Source organism: Carcharodon carcharias, chromosome 6 (genome assembly GCF_017639515.1).
Source record: "Carcharodon carcharias isolate sCarCar2 chromosome 6, sCarCar2.pri, whole genome shotgun sequence".
In the NCBI taxonomy this organism is placed as follows: domain Eukaryota; kingdom Metazoa; phylum Chordata; class Chondrichthyes; order Lamniformes; family Lamnidae; genus Carcharodon; species Carcharodon carcharias.
In genome coordinates, this window is record NC_054472.1 from 26125172 (window position 1) to 26140721 (window position 15550).

A 15550-nucleotide genomic window follows, 5' to 3' on the forward strand; every position below is an offset into this window, starting at 1 on the left:
GCATGGAAGTGCTTTATTTCCCCAACGAGATTAACATCAACATCTTCCGGATAGTCTTTCTTCAGAAGTTTTATACTTTCATATAGCTGTTTTTGCAAGGCATTTAAATCAACCAAAACATAAAATGGTGTGCAACATTTTCATATATGATTGCTCTTTTCTTCAACATATGAACATGTAAACTTGAAGCAGAAGCAGGCCATTCAGCTCCTTGAGCCTGCTCCGCAATTTGATAAGATCATACCTGATCTGATTGTGGCCCCTACTTTCCTGTCTAACTCTTATACCCTTCGACTCCCTTGTCAGTCAAGAATCTACCTAACAGCCTTAAGAATATTCACTGACCCTGCCTCCACTGATATGAGCTCTTAAAATGATAATCATGTCCCATGCCGTTCACACAAGTCAGCCCGAGGCTCAACACTAATTAGTCTGGGACATAGATGATGAATTTGCACATGCAGGTGAGAACGCTAATCATTCCCATGGCAAATTTAAAAATGTGTTGGTTGACATTTAAAAAAAAGCAAGGAGCCAGCTTACAGGAAACATTATTGAAGTGTCTTGCATTATATTCAAAAAAACGCTAAGGCCAGCCAGAATTAGACCCACTTTCAAAATGGTTCTGTAATTTTGAATTCCTGAGCAAAGATTAAAATCCTATTTGAAAAAAAATGAGAAAGGTAGAAAAACATGCTAACACACTTCTGTTTCTCCATATGGTAGTTTTAGATTCAATAACTCACTGTATTGGATAATTCTCAAATAAACACTTCCACCGCAAGGTTGTACAAACAAGTTTAAACAGCATCTTAAGTCCCAGTGCTCACATACAATATGTTTTGAAGTGCAGCCATTAGTATACAACTGAATAAGGCAGCCATTTTGATGACAGGTTAGCTACACCAGAGATGAATGACCAGTCATGTTGTTTTGGCAGCATTGGTTGAACAGAAAATTTAGCTTGGACACAAGAACTCCTTCTTTAAAATACCACCATAGTATGAACTCATCTGAAGTACAACACCATGAATAGTGTAGCACTCAGTATTTTGAAATGCCACTCTAGAATATGGAGGTGGAACTTCTGACTTTAAATGACTTCGTTACCAACTGACCCAAGATGATGAATATATAATAAAACAATTTCTACTGACCATCTTTATATGAAGGAACAAAAAGTTTTTTGAACCATCCAAAAATGGTTTCAAGTGCCTCCATCATAGGGATAAAGGATTTCACTCAAAATCCGTCTCTTGGAGAAAGCATTTGATCAGCATGAGGTACATCACCATCATTGACTCTTTTTTTCTAATCCTTTTCCATTTATTTACACACTCGTAGTCGACATCAGTCAAGTTTTCTTTGGCTTTGAGTTCAATTTCGTCATAACTCTCACAGGTTTATTTCAACAAGGGAGGGAGTGATGTGTAAGGTTTTGCACATATACTAAGTGCTATCTGTGGATCCTGTAGGGCCTGGCTGGTTTTGTGGAACTGATCCAACACATGATTCCAAGTTTCTAACATGAACACAAATTCTCATCCCTCTATCTTCTCCTGCAGAATGCCAACTTCTCTCCTTGTATCACCTTTTTCATTGTCATCAGTATGGAGATGTTTAAGATCATCAATAATTGAACCATAACTATCAGATACACTGAAGTAACCTTGGCATGTGTTTCCCACCTAGTGCCTGAAAGGCATTTTGCTACGGTGGAATCAGGATCCAAAAATGCTTGGAGCACTGCCCAGCGTTTTGTAGAGGCAGAAAAAATGTGTATATTTGGTGCACAACAGAAAAAGAATTTTCTGCAGCTATAGGCAGCAATCAACAGCAGCACAGCGAACAAGATTCAGTGAATGTCCAGCACGTGGAATATATAAAGCATACTTATTTTTCTCCAGAAATTTTTCCTGCATGCCATTATACCTTCTTGCCGTGTTAGCTGCATGATCATATGACTGTTCTCTGCACTTACTGAAGTCAATATTATAGTAATTGCCTAGATAATCCAGTGCCATGTTGGCCATATTTTGACCACTATGCTTTCTTAGTTCAAGGAAAGTTAGAAAGCGTTCAATGGGAAAACCATCATCGAGTGACACATATCTTACAATAGGTTAGTTGATGTGAAAGATCTGGGGTAGAATCTTTTGCTTGGTGTGTGGGCGTGTGCCCGACACGCTCGAGCGTGAGGTAGCACGCGATGACATCGTAGCACACTCGCACGATATTTCGGTCAGTGGGCGTGTACGAGAGTCGGCAGCGCAACCGCTGACAATTAAGGGGCCTATTAAGGCTTTTGAAGTAGCAATTGACACCGATTTTTCGCTGCCCGTCTAACGTTATGGTTGGTGGGCGGGTGAATCGGCCAGGCGGCCTTTGCCTTTTTGAGGAAACCCCATCCAAGGGCGGGATGAGTTTTCCGAAATTAATTTAAAAAAAGATTAAAATGGTGGGACAGAATTTTCAGCGCCCGTATGTTGAGGTGACTCATTCTGATTCGTGGACAAATTTTCTGGATTTTAATTTCTGTTTGTATTGATTTTAAATTTGTCAGCTCCCTGAGGCAGCTCTCTGCCTTTCAGGGAGCTATCCTTCCACGCTTCCGGGCACCCGCGCTGACTCCAGCGCTCGCCCTCCTCTCGCCGCCACCCCTAAGCTTTCAGCGCGCGTTTCAGGCTGGCCGGGTTGTTATTTGGCTAGCCAGCATGAAATCGCAGTTGGGGGCCAATTGCGGTTGGCGGTCCATTCCCTGGCTGCCCTGGGGCCTGCTGATCTGAAAATTCCACCCCTGGTGTTGAGTCAGCAGACAAATTATATCCCTTTTAAATCTTCTAAACATGTTGACCTGCTGTATTTATACACGTGCATATTCAATAATGTAGATATTTACCATGTGTCAAAGGGGGAAGGAATCCTTGTGCAACTCGGAGAGAGGCGCAACTGATGCTGCCATGCAGCTGGAACCAGCAGGCTGCTGGGTATTATACACATGGTATACAAGTTACAAATTCAACTTGGGACTAATTTAAGACAGAGGTAATAATTCTGTGGATAGCAGCAGGGGTAACTGAACAAAATATTTCATTTTGGCTGGCTTCAATATTTTTCAATGGATTTCCATTAAATTTTGAGATGAATTATTGTTATGCCTGCACAAATGCATGAACTTAATATGACTAGTAACTGCGTGGTCATACATACACATATTTTTATCATATTAGAATGAAAAGTCCATATATAGGGAGTTATTCTTTTCATAGGGAGAATTTTTAGGTCGGCGAGCGGGGGCGGGGCCGATGCGTCACATGACGCTGGGTGATGTCGGGTGCGCATCCTGATGTCACCCCACCCCATTTAGATTTTCAGGTCGGCGGGTGCGCAGCCAACTCAGCTGCACGCACGCTGACCTGTCAACAGCCACTTAAGGTCATTAATAAAGTAATTTAAAAACTTAATGGACCTGCCCGTCCAACCTTAAGGTTGCCAGGCAGACGAAGAGCCCAAATGGCCTTTAGAAAAAACATCAAACCTCACTCACAGGCGGCGTGAGGTTTCATGAGGGATTTAAAATGTTCCAGAAATTTTTAAATAAAAGCAATGGACATGTCCCAGCTCATGTGACAGAGGGAACATGTCAATAGTTTTTTTTTCTCATCATTATTCAATGTTTAAAACCTGAGTCCATCTCCCTGAGGCAGCACTTAGCCTCAGGGAGATCAGTGCGATCTTTTGTGTGCATGCACGAAAGAGCGCACTCCCAGCTCAGGGAATTCCCCCCCCTTCTCCCCTCACCCGCACAGGGAGCGCACAACGCTTCCTGGTGGATGTCACGCTGGGTGGACCTTAATGCCTTAATTGGCCTGACCATGTAAAATGGCAGCACGCCCCTAATTGGGGATGCCAATTGGGAACCTGCCTGCTCCTGTACAACGCCCCCCCCTCCCACGGAGGGAAGATCCTGCCCCATATCTTCTTCAATGACCGATTATGATAAAACTTGATATTGAGCCGGTCTTTTGCTTATGTGGAGGTCCCTCCATTTGTGAGGCCCTAAGCTGTAGCTTAATTAGTTTAAACTTAAATCTGGCGTTGGTGCACCTAGATTTTTAATTAATTAGAGGAACATTATCTTCAGACAAAAAAGTACCTCTCAAGCCATTTTGGTTGACAGTGCTGCCAGACTCTTCGACATTGCAAAGATTCTGGGTGAAAAATCAGACTTGATCGGACCCATTTTTTGAGTGCCCTTAGAGTTCTGAAATGCCCATCCACAGTAGATGGGCACTCTGCTGATGTGAAGCATGCCAGATGCTGTCTTTGTAAAGGGGTTGGCGCATACGTGCACTTAACATCCCCCAGAAGCATGTACAGTAGGCAGATCATGCGTGAAACTCTGATTTGAGGCCTGTGCTCTTAATTTAGTGCTCCATGCTCCAGCTGATGCTTTCCCTTAACCTCACACAGCTGAATACATGTTTAGCAGTATGAAGGGCCCAACAACAGTGCTATTTAAAGGGATCATCGTCTCCCTACAGATTTGTCACTAGTGATTTCTTCTGGCTGTTGCTACAATTCTACCCACTTTTGGTACTTTTCATAGTTGTTTCAAGTTTTAAAAGTCTATGGGGAATGTTTTGGCAGGTGCTGAGGTACTTTTGCTGACACCAAGGCTTGTGCACAAACCAGTTTCTCCCAGACATGGGTGCATTTGTAGGCCTTCTTCTTGGAATACAGCATGACTAGGAGAATGGGCAGATACTAACACACAACTTCTAGAAGAGAAAGGAGGAGGTGGGGGGAAGAAGGGCACTCAGCAGGAGGCCTTACCTGCCTAGGGTGTTCTGTTCTTGTAACTGAACCTCAGCAATGACCAATGTTAGAGAGGGTGGACATCCATGTCCTGTTCTGAGGCTGGAGTCGTGGCTGCACCCCAGGGCACAACCTCAGAACAGGACATGGATGACACTGCCAGGGCCTGTGAAAGTGACCATGGTGATGAGCTTTTATGTGTCTGGTTCCTTCCAGGATCCAGCTGGAATATTAACACACCTTGTAGTTTCTGGTCCACTGTTGAATGAGGGAAGCCACAGAGTCTTTATTCAAGGAGAGATAACTTCACTTAATTCGCTCTTTGTATGGAGAAGCAGACAGAGTGAGAGTTGGCAAGTGTTGCAGGCTTCCCCATGATGCAAGGTGCCAAACATTTATTGCTTTGTATGTACCGTATGTCAACTGTGCCATGAACTAGAACCAAAAGGAATTTCACTCTGCCAATGTGCAGCTAGCGTGTGATCACAGGTAGCACATCATGTAAGTCAACACCTGGGATCCTGGCAGCAGTTATGATACTTTTATTCTGCAGCAATCCTCTGTGGCAGCTGTCCTGTGGCAGCTGTCCTTCAACTATCATGGCAAACCAAAGGATGGCTAGTGGGCAACAAAGGCTGTCTGCTGACAACATGATCATGATTCTGGGTCCATGCACATTTGCACAACATGCATACAATGAGAGTCATGCTGCCATAAAGAAAAGGCATTACTGTAGGCCATTCGTGGGATAGAACAATGATTCCGTGGACTGTTCCACCCCGAGGTGCCCTGCATCCGTGGCTGAGTGCGTCTTGAGATTTCTGGTATGTTGCATGCTGCACAACCTTACCATCATGAGGGAACGGCCCATGCCACCATCAGGTGAGAAGCAGGAACATGAGGAGGAGGAGAAAGGGAGGCTGAAACCTGGACACCCCCTTTCTGCCTAATTTAAGAGCGAAACCTATAACCTCAAAATCGATTCCCCATTCACCAACAGTTCCACACGCCTTACCTACCTTCTGTCACTGACCAGCAATGCAAAAGTAAAAGCCAACACAAGATAATCATTGCAAGCCAAATTTATAAATCAAATTAATTAATTACCCTTGTTCATTCCCTTAGCTTCTGTTGTATGTGTGCCTTTCCCATGTCTTAGTACTTCTACGCAATGCCACCTCAGTGACTGCAGCATGGCTGGTGGAAAGCAACTAACTTTCGCTGGGGGAGATTTAAGATGGTCTTGGAGGATGACCTCAGGCATCACTGGGCCTGAAAGATCCAACTGTGGACTGCAGCAACTCAACATGGGCGGCAATTGTCAAGGCTGATTGCAAGACTTCTTCACAAACCAGCTGCCCTCAAACATGGGCATGCCAGCAGCCATTCCTCTTGGAATACAGCATGACTTGGAGAATGAACAGAGGTCACACAGAGCAGGAAGCGGAAGAAGGAGGAGGACGACGCCATACCTGTCCATTGTGCTGAAAGAGCAATTCTCCTAGCTAAATCTCAATGAGAAACAATGGGTAGAATTTTTCATTCCGCAGGTGGACGTGTGCCCGACCCAAACGGAAGTAAAATTGTGTCGGGTGAGCGTCCCAACGTTATCGCACACTCACGTGATATTTCACTCGGCGGGCACACGCGGATGCTGGAGCGGTACTCACCATTAATTAACAGGCTACTTAAGGCTCTTAACAGTCCAATTGACTGTGATTCTAAGATGCCCATGCGATTTTCTGCTCATCACATGGGCAAACGGGCAGGCAGCCAGCCGACATTTCTTCATACCTCAACCAAGGGCGGGATAAAAAGGGTCAGCAGCATTGACAGTGTGAGTAGTGAGTAGTTTTGGAGATAGTTTGCAGCTGGTTGCTTATTGGTACTTGGCAGCTTCATCTGTGTTCGAGGCCTCATTCTTCGCATTTCCAGGCCTCATTTCAGGACTCATTGCTGTTGGCCGGCCCCCGGAAGATTCAGACCGTGTGGACCCTTCCAGGGATCAGACAGCCTTCCCCTACCCTAGTAATGAGGATTGTGGTCTCTGCTGGAGGCAACTCCTCTGAGGAGGAAGAGAGGGGCAAAAAGGAGAGGAGGCCAGATGTCCCCATGCAGCTTCCAGGGGAGGGACCTGTGGGAGGAGAGGTGCAGGCACAAGGGGCACAGGGCCAACAGGTAGTCCAAGGTGAAAGGGGCTGCAGAAGATGCCATTATCCTGCTGCCAGGGTTTACAGGTGGCGATGCAGCTACCTCAATATGTCCAAAATGCAATGCCGAAGGAGGCTCCGCCTCTCAAGGGAGACCATGACCTCCATTAGTCAGATGATTGGGCCTGAGATCAGCTCCGATTGTGTGGGTGGGCACCCCATGCCAATGGCTCTGAAGGTCACAATGGCCCTCAACTTCTATGCCTCTGGTTCTTTCCAGGGCTCAGTAGGGGATCTTTGTGGAGTTTCCCAATCAGCTGTCCATAGTTGGGTCAAGCTGGTAACAAAAGCTCTGTTCAGGCAGGTACTGACTTTTATTCTTGACCTTACAGATGAGGCCAGCCAGGCTGAGTGAGCAAGAGGCTTTGCAGCGATTGCTGAGTTCCCCCACATCCAGGGTGCCATCGACTGCACATGTGGCCATCAAGGTGCCAGAGCGGGTGTCACTGATCATGCTTGCATACTGCACTCTCCACAATCTGGCACTGGCAAGGGGGAACCCACTGGAGGAAGGGGATCTTGATGCAGCTGCACAGGCCACAGGTGATGAGTCCAGTCGTGAGTCCAAAGAGGAGCACGGTGAAGAGAACGCTAAGGGTGTGGAGGCAGACCTCGGCAATGTCCAGGGAGGCAGGGACATGAGGGATGCCTTGATCCAACGTTCCTTCGGCTTGGCTACCAAAGATCAGCTTCAAATGCATGCCAGGCTGCGTCATCCATCCCAGATGCCTGAAAGGACCCTTTCATTTGAACACAAAGAACGCTCAGTGCCAGTGCAATAAAAGTTTAGAGGCACTTGCGCCCAGCGTTACATACTGGCATACCCTGCACCAATAAAATAAAAAGGTGAAGCATTGAAGCATATTCAGGCCATGATGCCAAAAACAAAATTTATCTCATTTGGACAATTCCAAACTATTTACATAAACTTCTCTGGTCTTCAGCCCCAGACCAGTATAGATAAAGTAAACATAAATGAACATAAAATTACCTGTGACCTCTCCCTCTTGTGCTTATGGTGCCTTTAACTTACGTTTGTGAGTGCTACATCTGGGTGCTCCCCCTCGCTGGTACCAGCATTAGAATCAGCCTGCTGACTATGCTGTCTTGTTGGCCTTGATGACCTTGGCAGTTGTCCTCTGGCCTGTGGAACTTGTGCTGCCCCATCTGGGTGGGAGTGGCTAGTGCCATGCTTGGCATTTGTCCAGTCATCATAGCCTCATCAGATGCGACAGTCACTGGTAGAGGGGTGGAGGAGCTGCTGCCATCATCCAGAGCGCCCTGAAAGGACTCTGCAGAGATGACAGGCAGCTCGTGTGCCAATGTGAGGTCGCTGTGGACCTTCCTGCACACCACTGATGAATGGGCACCTACCTGGATACTGGGTGCCTCATCCATCTCGCACACAGGACACTGACCACCTGAGGTCAGTTCCTGTGTGAGGGCTTGCAGGTCTGAGCGCAACCCCTGGAAGCCCTTATTCTGTCCCTGGAGTTGCATCTCCATAAGAGTCGCTGCTCTCTCAATGGAGGAGGCAATGCGCTCGATCATGAGGGTCAACGCAGTGCTCACACACCGCACGGACTCCTCCATCACTGAGACCATGGCACGCAGACCCTCATGGATCTCTGCCAGATCCTCCTGCTCATCTTGCTGGACATCCAGCATCTGCCACCTAACGGACGACTCCAAAGACTCATCATCAGCCTTCGACTGATCATCGTTCTGGTTTCCAGGGGTCCTCTGATTGCCGGCATCCTGGGCACTCTCTGCCTCCGCCTGCACCTCAAGCGACTGTGAAGTGCACTCACCAATGTGCACCGAGGTACTAGCCGCTGCTCTAATGCCCACCGAAGTGCTGGTATCTGCATTGGTGTCTGCTGCAGAGCAGCTGTGACGCAGGTGAAAATGACACCCGGTAGTTCTCCGGTGTCAAGGGGGCCCTTCAGGGTCCAGTGAGTGAATGCCTGCTGGCAAACCTAAAAGGGAGAAGGACAGGTCATTAGTTAAAGTCATCACACTTCACTGTGCATGCCAGCACCCTGATGAGACAATGGAGATTTGTATCATGGTGCCATCGTTATTCAATGATCAATGGGGACTCCAGGTTCGAGGCTCACATCAATGAGGAGACTACACTGGAATAGTTGCACAATCTGAACGTTTCACCTCTGTGCACTGCACTCTTACCTTTGTCTGGCACCCCACCTCTCCACGCCCAGTTGAATTGGGGGAGCGTGCCGGCTCTCAGGCTCTAGGGTGTCTTGCTCGAACCAGGAGAGCAACAGGAGGTTGGGTGGGCCTCCACATATACGTGCCCTCTCGGCTTGGTTATGGCTCTTGAAAGTACAGAGGAGCATTGATTAGTCCACTGCAGCACCATTGCAGCCTGGCGAATCCCAGCTGATGAACACCTCGCAGGATACATCGAGTCATGGCCCTCGAGCCGCAAGGCACTCAGTCCAAGCCGAGGGCTCACCCGCTTGGTTAGCTCTGACGTGATTGACAGTTGGCACTCGGACTCTAGCACCCCTGAGGTCCATGTGGGGGACAGCCACACTTTAATACTTCTGCACACTGACCCATGCCAACATGGTACTCACCCTTCCTGAGCACAGCAGGCCATTGATGCGCTTCCGGCACTGCACTCATGTGTGCCGGACCACATCATGGCTGCTCACCAGGGCTGCCACCTCCTCCCATGCCCTCCTTCTGAGGTGCGGTGGCCTCCTACTCCCATCTCTGGTGTCCCTCCTGGCAGCCACCTCCTCCAGGAGGACAGCGAGGCACTCTTCACAAAAACGGGGTCCGAGTGCCCACCCGAACTGACCTCCCACCTGGTGTGTGCAGCTGCACTTGACTCCATCGTTACAACGGCAGACAGACCTCCTTCCCTGGCAGCCTTACTATGTCTGCCTGGGCCGTTTTTAAACCAGCTGCCGGGTTGCTATTGGACCCAGCAGCCGACAGACCCTCCACACCCGCACGGCCCTTCCCCGCCTGTGCGGAGCCGCGTTTCACGCTGGGCCTTAATTGGCCTTCCAGTATGAAATCGCAGTCGGAGCTCAGTCGCAGGTGTCAGTTGGTTTCATGGCCACTCCTGGGCCCTCCTGCCACGTCCGCCCGACGAGGGAAAATTTCTGCCCAATGTGTTGAATTTTATGCTTGGCCAGAGACCCCACACCCTTGGCATAAATGCCACTAGTAAGCCCTGCTCTGCTCTGATAGCTTGCCCAGCAGCAATTAAATGGCGGGCAGGTCTTTAAGTGGTCCAAGGCAAGACTTATGCCCCCATCTGGGAAAGAAGTCCTGCCTCTGAGGGTTGCCGGCCAATCAAACGGCCAGCAGCTCTCTGGCCCCAGCAGAGCCACCGGGAGAAGTGGACATCGTCGTTGGAGTCGGACACCAAGGTAATTGGGGGTGGTATTGCTGTGGCCAGGCTGGCAGGCCAAGGCGAGAGGGGGTGAGGGGATTGGGGTTTGGGTTGGACAGGTCAGGGAATGTGGGGGAGGACCTGGCAGTGGAGCCTCCCGTGGCTCCAGGAATCCTGTAAAGGAGGAATGCCCCCTTGCCTGTCACCGGCCTGAGCAGTGAAAGCTGCCAGGCTTCACTCTTGACACGGGCCTCCACCCAGTATACGAAAAGTTTTGCCACGTGTAAAATTGTGGTGGGGGTGGGGGGAGGGCAGTTAGGCATCAGGAATGGTGCCCTTGGCATTTCATCCGATTTTACGACCCCCATCCGTCATCTGCCAACCCATCCCTGGGAAATGTAAAATTCAGTCTAATGTGTGCAATGTGTGTGCTTCAGTAAGAATCTTCCCCCTGCTGCAACCACAACTATAACCTCAGAGCACAGCAAGGACTCCATTGTCATTGGTTGAAAGGTGACTATGGTGATGAACTTTTATGTGTTTGGCTCCCATCAGGCTGGAGCTGAAGACATTTGCAAAATCTCACAGTTGCCATGATTGTATCAAGATGGGTATAATGACTTGAGCACTCTCTGAAGTGACTGGTGCAGTTGGTAGATTACGGCAACTGAGGATACATTCACTGACCTTGACTACTTATGTGAGGTCATTGAAATTCTTACAGCACTGTGTCCAGGTCCTTGGGGCTTGACTCCTTAATTTTCGTTTCCCATTGCAGTTGTCCGGCCAATCAACAGTACAGTTAGTGCATTGCCGAAATAATTTAAAACAGTGAACATTAGGAAGTTGGTGTGCAGTCTGCATTGCAGTCAGTGAACGTGGTTTAAACGTGCATCGCAATCCCTTCGCCCAGTTCCAGGGCTATCAAATTCACTGAAGGAAAAACTAGCCAAGCAGGCACCAAGCATGGTTGGGGCAGGATGTAGTCAAAGAAGTAAGTTTTCAGAACAGTTCTTCAGTAAAGTCATTTTGGACTAGAGTGCCAAAGAGTCAAATTTACACATTCAAAGTTTTTAAACCGGCCGATAGTGGAGGGAAAGAATGAACAATCCATTCGAGGAGATAAGTGTCGTCTGGGTCATAAGGCTATAGAAGTTTGCGTACTGAGATCTTGGAGGGAAATAAGAAAAGGATGAGGATACAAATCTTCATTTTATCATTTTGTGACACAGCACATTGGGTTGCCAATGCATTTCATCAATATATCATCTATGTTCAAAAATACAAGTTCTGAGGAAAGATTAGTTCTGAAAATCTGTACAATTAGTTACTCAGTATATTGTAATCAGTATTGTTGAGTTCAACTTACATTTTCTTGTTATGAGAGAGATTATGATTGTATTTAATATACTCTCTCTTGTGTAATGTGTTCAGTTTGCTTCTTTGTGTAAATTAAGCTGAATTCTCTTGAAGGGTTAATGTGGCAGGTTCCAGTCCTGGGATGGTCCTCTCCTGTCACAATATTGTGTGGAATTTTCCCTGCCCACTGGCATTGGGTGTGCTCGGTGGCATGAGCGGACAATGTGACGAGAAGGCCAGAAATCCGTTTTGCGATGTCGTGAAACCAGTTTGCGAGCACCTGCTCAGGCCATCGATGGCGATGCATATTTCCCGCCGTCAGATGTCGGAAACCTCATTGTAATACATCTGCATATCATTATAAGGCCAGCCCACCAGAATCTCCCCCCCCCTCACCCCCGCACTGGATCATCTGCCCACGTTGGCTTGATTGCATGTTGGTGCAGAACATGTCTTAAAAAGTGTGATGTGCAGAAGCCAGGACTTGCCTCCAAGGCCTTGGTCACATCGTGGACATCCAAGGAGCAGAAGATGCTGGAGCCCGACAGCTACAGTACACTTGAGGGACGTCCAAGGCATGCTGGGTGGATCCTCATGGACATGGCTGTGCTGCAAAGCAGCTCGCGGAAGTTGGAAAGTCCCCACTGAGTATCTGCTCACAGTGAATGATGGTCAAGGAGGTGGAGAGGAAGGTCCGCTTGTGTTTGGGAGCGGAAAATGTACTGGGGGATGGGAGAGGCAGGACTAGGATCAACTGGGAGAGGAAGAGGTGTCGGTGCTGGGGTTAAGTTGGGAGGTGGGGAACAAAGGTGGCACGGGTGGTTGAGTTTGGGAGGTGGGGAACAAAGGTGGCACGGGTGGTTAAGTTTGGGAGGGAGGGAATGAAGGTGTTGAGGGGGGGTTTGGAAGGGAGTGCTGGGGGAGGAGGGGGTAACAGGGGAGAAGACGGCAACTGGGGAGGTAGGTGTAAGGGAAGGAGATCAGTGGGGAGAAGGAGTGTGGATAGTGGAGGGAGTCCAGGGGGAGGAAGGAGTGCGGAGAGGGGAGGGAGTAAGGATAGAGGAAGAAGTAAACGTGCCTGAAGGAGTTAGGACAGGGAAGGACTAAGCAGGAGGGAAGACCGGGCAAGGGGGCAGAGGTGTTCCAAGGGGAGAAGGGATGCCAAGGGTGGAAGGGGTTCCAAGGGAAGAAGGGGTTCCAAGGGGAGAAGGAGTTCCAATGGGGCAAGGGGTTCCAAGAGGGGTCTGGAGAGAGGGATGTCCTGGTGAACGTGCAAGGGAGGACTCTGATGAGTCCATGACTGCCTCCTGAGGAGCGAACTGAAGGTGGGAGGGAATGATGAGTGTGAGAGGGGCAGAGGAAGCCAGGAGGGAGGGAGGGTGAGGATGTATTGGTAATGGCAGAAGGAGCGGCGAGAGTGGTTGGTGGGTACTCGGACCCTGGGGGTGGGAATGAGGAGGTTGGGGATGTTAATGTGGATGGGGGTGGGATTTTTGCAAAGGAATGGAATGTGCATATTCATCTGGACATCCCCAAAGGAAAACAGTTGTGGCTGATAGGTCATGGAGGGAAGGTGGAAAGTGATGCTGGGGGCTCAAGTGTGATGGGGGAAAGGAAATGGGTGACTGGAGGAGGGGACAGGGGAGTGAATGAAAAACTGAATCACTACCATGCTGTCTAAATTGAAAGTGAAATGAGAGTCGTGGTGAGTGAGATCAGCTGCTGCATGGGAGTGTGATCAATGGGTGGGTGGAGATGCAGGTCAGCTCAGATGGACAACTGAAAGAGAACCCCAGCAGGCAGCATTGCAAATGCTCTGGACAGTGAAGTGAGCGTGATATGGGAAGCGTCTGTGTGTGTGGGAGAGTGCTTGCATGAGGCTCCGAAAGGCCCTGCCACACACACTTCTCCCTCCAGAATCACTCATTGGCCAACTGTTTCCTCTGCAGTAACAGAGGATGGGGTTGACAAAGGAGACTTGAAGGGAGAGGACAGCCTCTAAGATTACTGATTAGATGACCCAGGGTGTCCAGCTGCCACTCCTCCTCCCTTCGGGTGCTTGAGGGCCCCGGATTGACTCCTTGAGGGATAGGAGCTCCTGGAGGAACATTGTGATGCCCTGTTTCCCTCTCGCATTGTTGCTGCAGGAAGTCACATATGGCTCCCACAAAGGCCTGCACACATCTCCATGTTCTGCTGGACCAGGGTCTCTATGCTGTCGGCCATCCTCTCCATGGAGACCTCCATGCATGCACATGTGGACACTACTTCATCAGAGAGTAGGCTTACGCACTCCTCTGACTCACGAGGCACCCTGTTGAGGGCGGATGTTCCCCCTCTCCTACCAACTCTACAGGATGATTGGAAGCGAAGTCCAGAGGTTCATCATCTGACTCAGACCTCGCAAATGCCTTTTCCCCAGCAATCCTCTGAGTGCTGGGGACCTTGGCTGAACCTGCCTCCTCCTGCTGCGGACACTTGTCCGTGCGGTGACCACTAGATTGTGAACCCAAACCTGCGGTAGCTCCAGGTCCCACCATAGTATGTGTCCCTGCGCTGGTGGAGGGTGTGGGTAGGCACTGTGATGCGTCTTCTAGCCTGCTTATTTCCAGCTCTTCAATGGAGGAGCTGTCCTCTTGGCTGGAGATGAGCACCTGGATAAAGTTGAGGGACTGACTGGCTGAGGGTGGCAGAGCTCCTTGTGAACCAAAGTAGAAATAATTAGTGCATGGCAGCAGAGTCAAAGCAGGAGAGAGAGAGAGCACTCACAATTGCATTGAGGGATACTTTTCTTTCCTCCTTCACCATTTTGCTCCTTGCCCAGTTATTTCGGGGATGCTCTCAGCTCCTGCCTCTGGTCCACTTTCCTGCCCGGCGGCCGGATCAGCGCCTGGCACTGGCTCCTTCACCACTTACCGGGTCCACCCTCCCAGTCTCCGGACGCCGCTTCCCTTGGCGGCTTTCCTCCGGCCGGCGCTGCCCTTCCTCCGGCCTCCCGGCTTCTTCTTCTTCTTCTTCTCCTGGGCCGGGCTCCTCTTCATCTTCCTCTTGCAGCCGGTGGCCACTCTCTGCTGCCGGCCCCGGGCTTTGGGGGTCTGGGCGGCTCTGGCCCTTCAGGTTTCGCTGGTTAACCTTGAAGGAGCCCAAGGCCCTGGTGACCGCCGCCTGCAGCAGTGAGCCCTCGGTGACCTGGCTCCGGACCGCCTGGTTCACCCGCGGGTTGATCCACGGCACATTGTAGCCGGCGGCCATCAGCCATCAGCGCCTTCTTGATACCGGCCAGTGAGAGGCCGCAGTGCTTCCGGGAAGACGCCACCGCCTCCAGGATGTGGCCGGCCACAGTGGGCACTCCCGCCACCTGCCGCACCTTGGGCGCGCTCCTCCGTCTTCTCACTTTCCTGCCTCGGGAGGGGCCTTCGAGCAGGTCGCCCGAAGCCATCTCGGTGACTCCTGCGGGGGTGGGTGGGGGAGGTGGCGCCTTCAGCGGCTTCCCTTCCCCAACCCTGCCCGGCCTGGCCCCTCCCTCCTCCTCTCTACGGCCGCTCCGCAATCCTCGCCGCGGGGCCGAGAGGGATGATGTAGTGCAGGATTCTCACGAGGATGTTTGCTGCTGACCTCACGGTCACCACAGGCAGGGTCCATGTCCTCACCAGTCAGTGCAATGGCACAATCCTCAAAGTGAGTGAGAGGCGTAATGTGCGCCATTCCACTCCCGATCTGGGACCTCTCCCTGCAGTTGTGAGCAGGCTTCTCCTGCATGGAAACAGATGGTGAGAGTGTGAGTAGGACA

At 50.0% G+C, this 15550-nt stretch overlaps 1 protein-coding gene across 5 annotated transcripts in view; it reads left to right on the plus strand.

Annotated features, from left to right (window-relative positions):
- LOC121279003 (coiled-coil domain-containing protein 102A-like) overlaps positions 1-15550 on the plus strand; it is a 638600-nt gene that overhangs the window by 422276 nt on the left and 200774 nt on the right. The gene's annotated exons all lie outside the window — the stretch shown is intronic.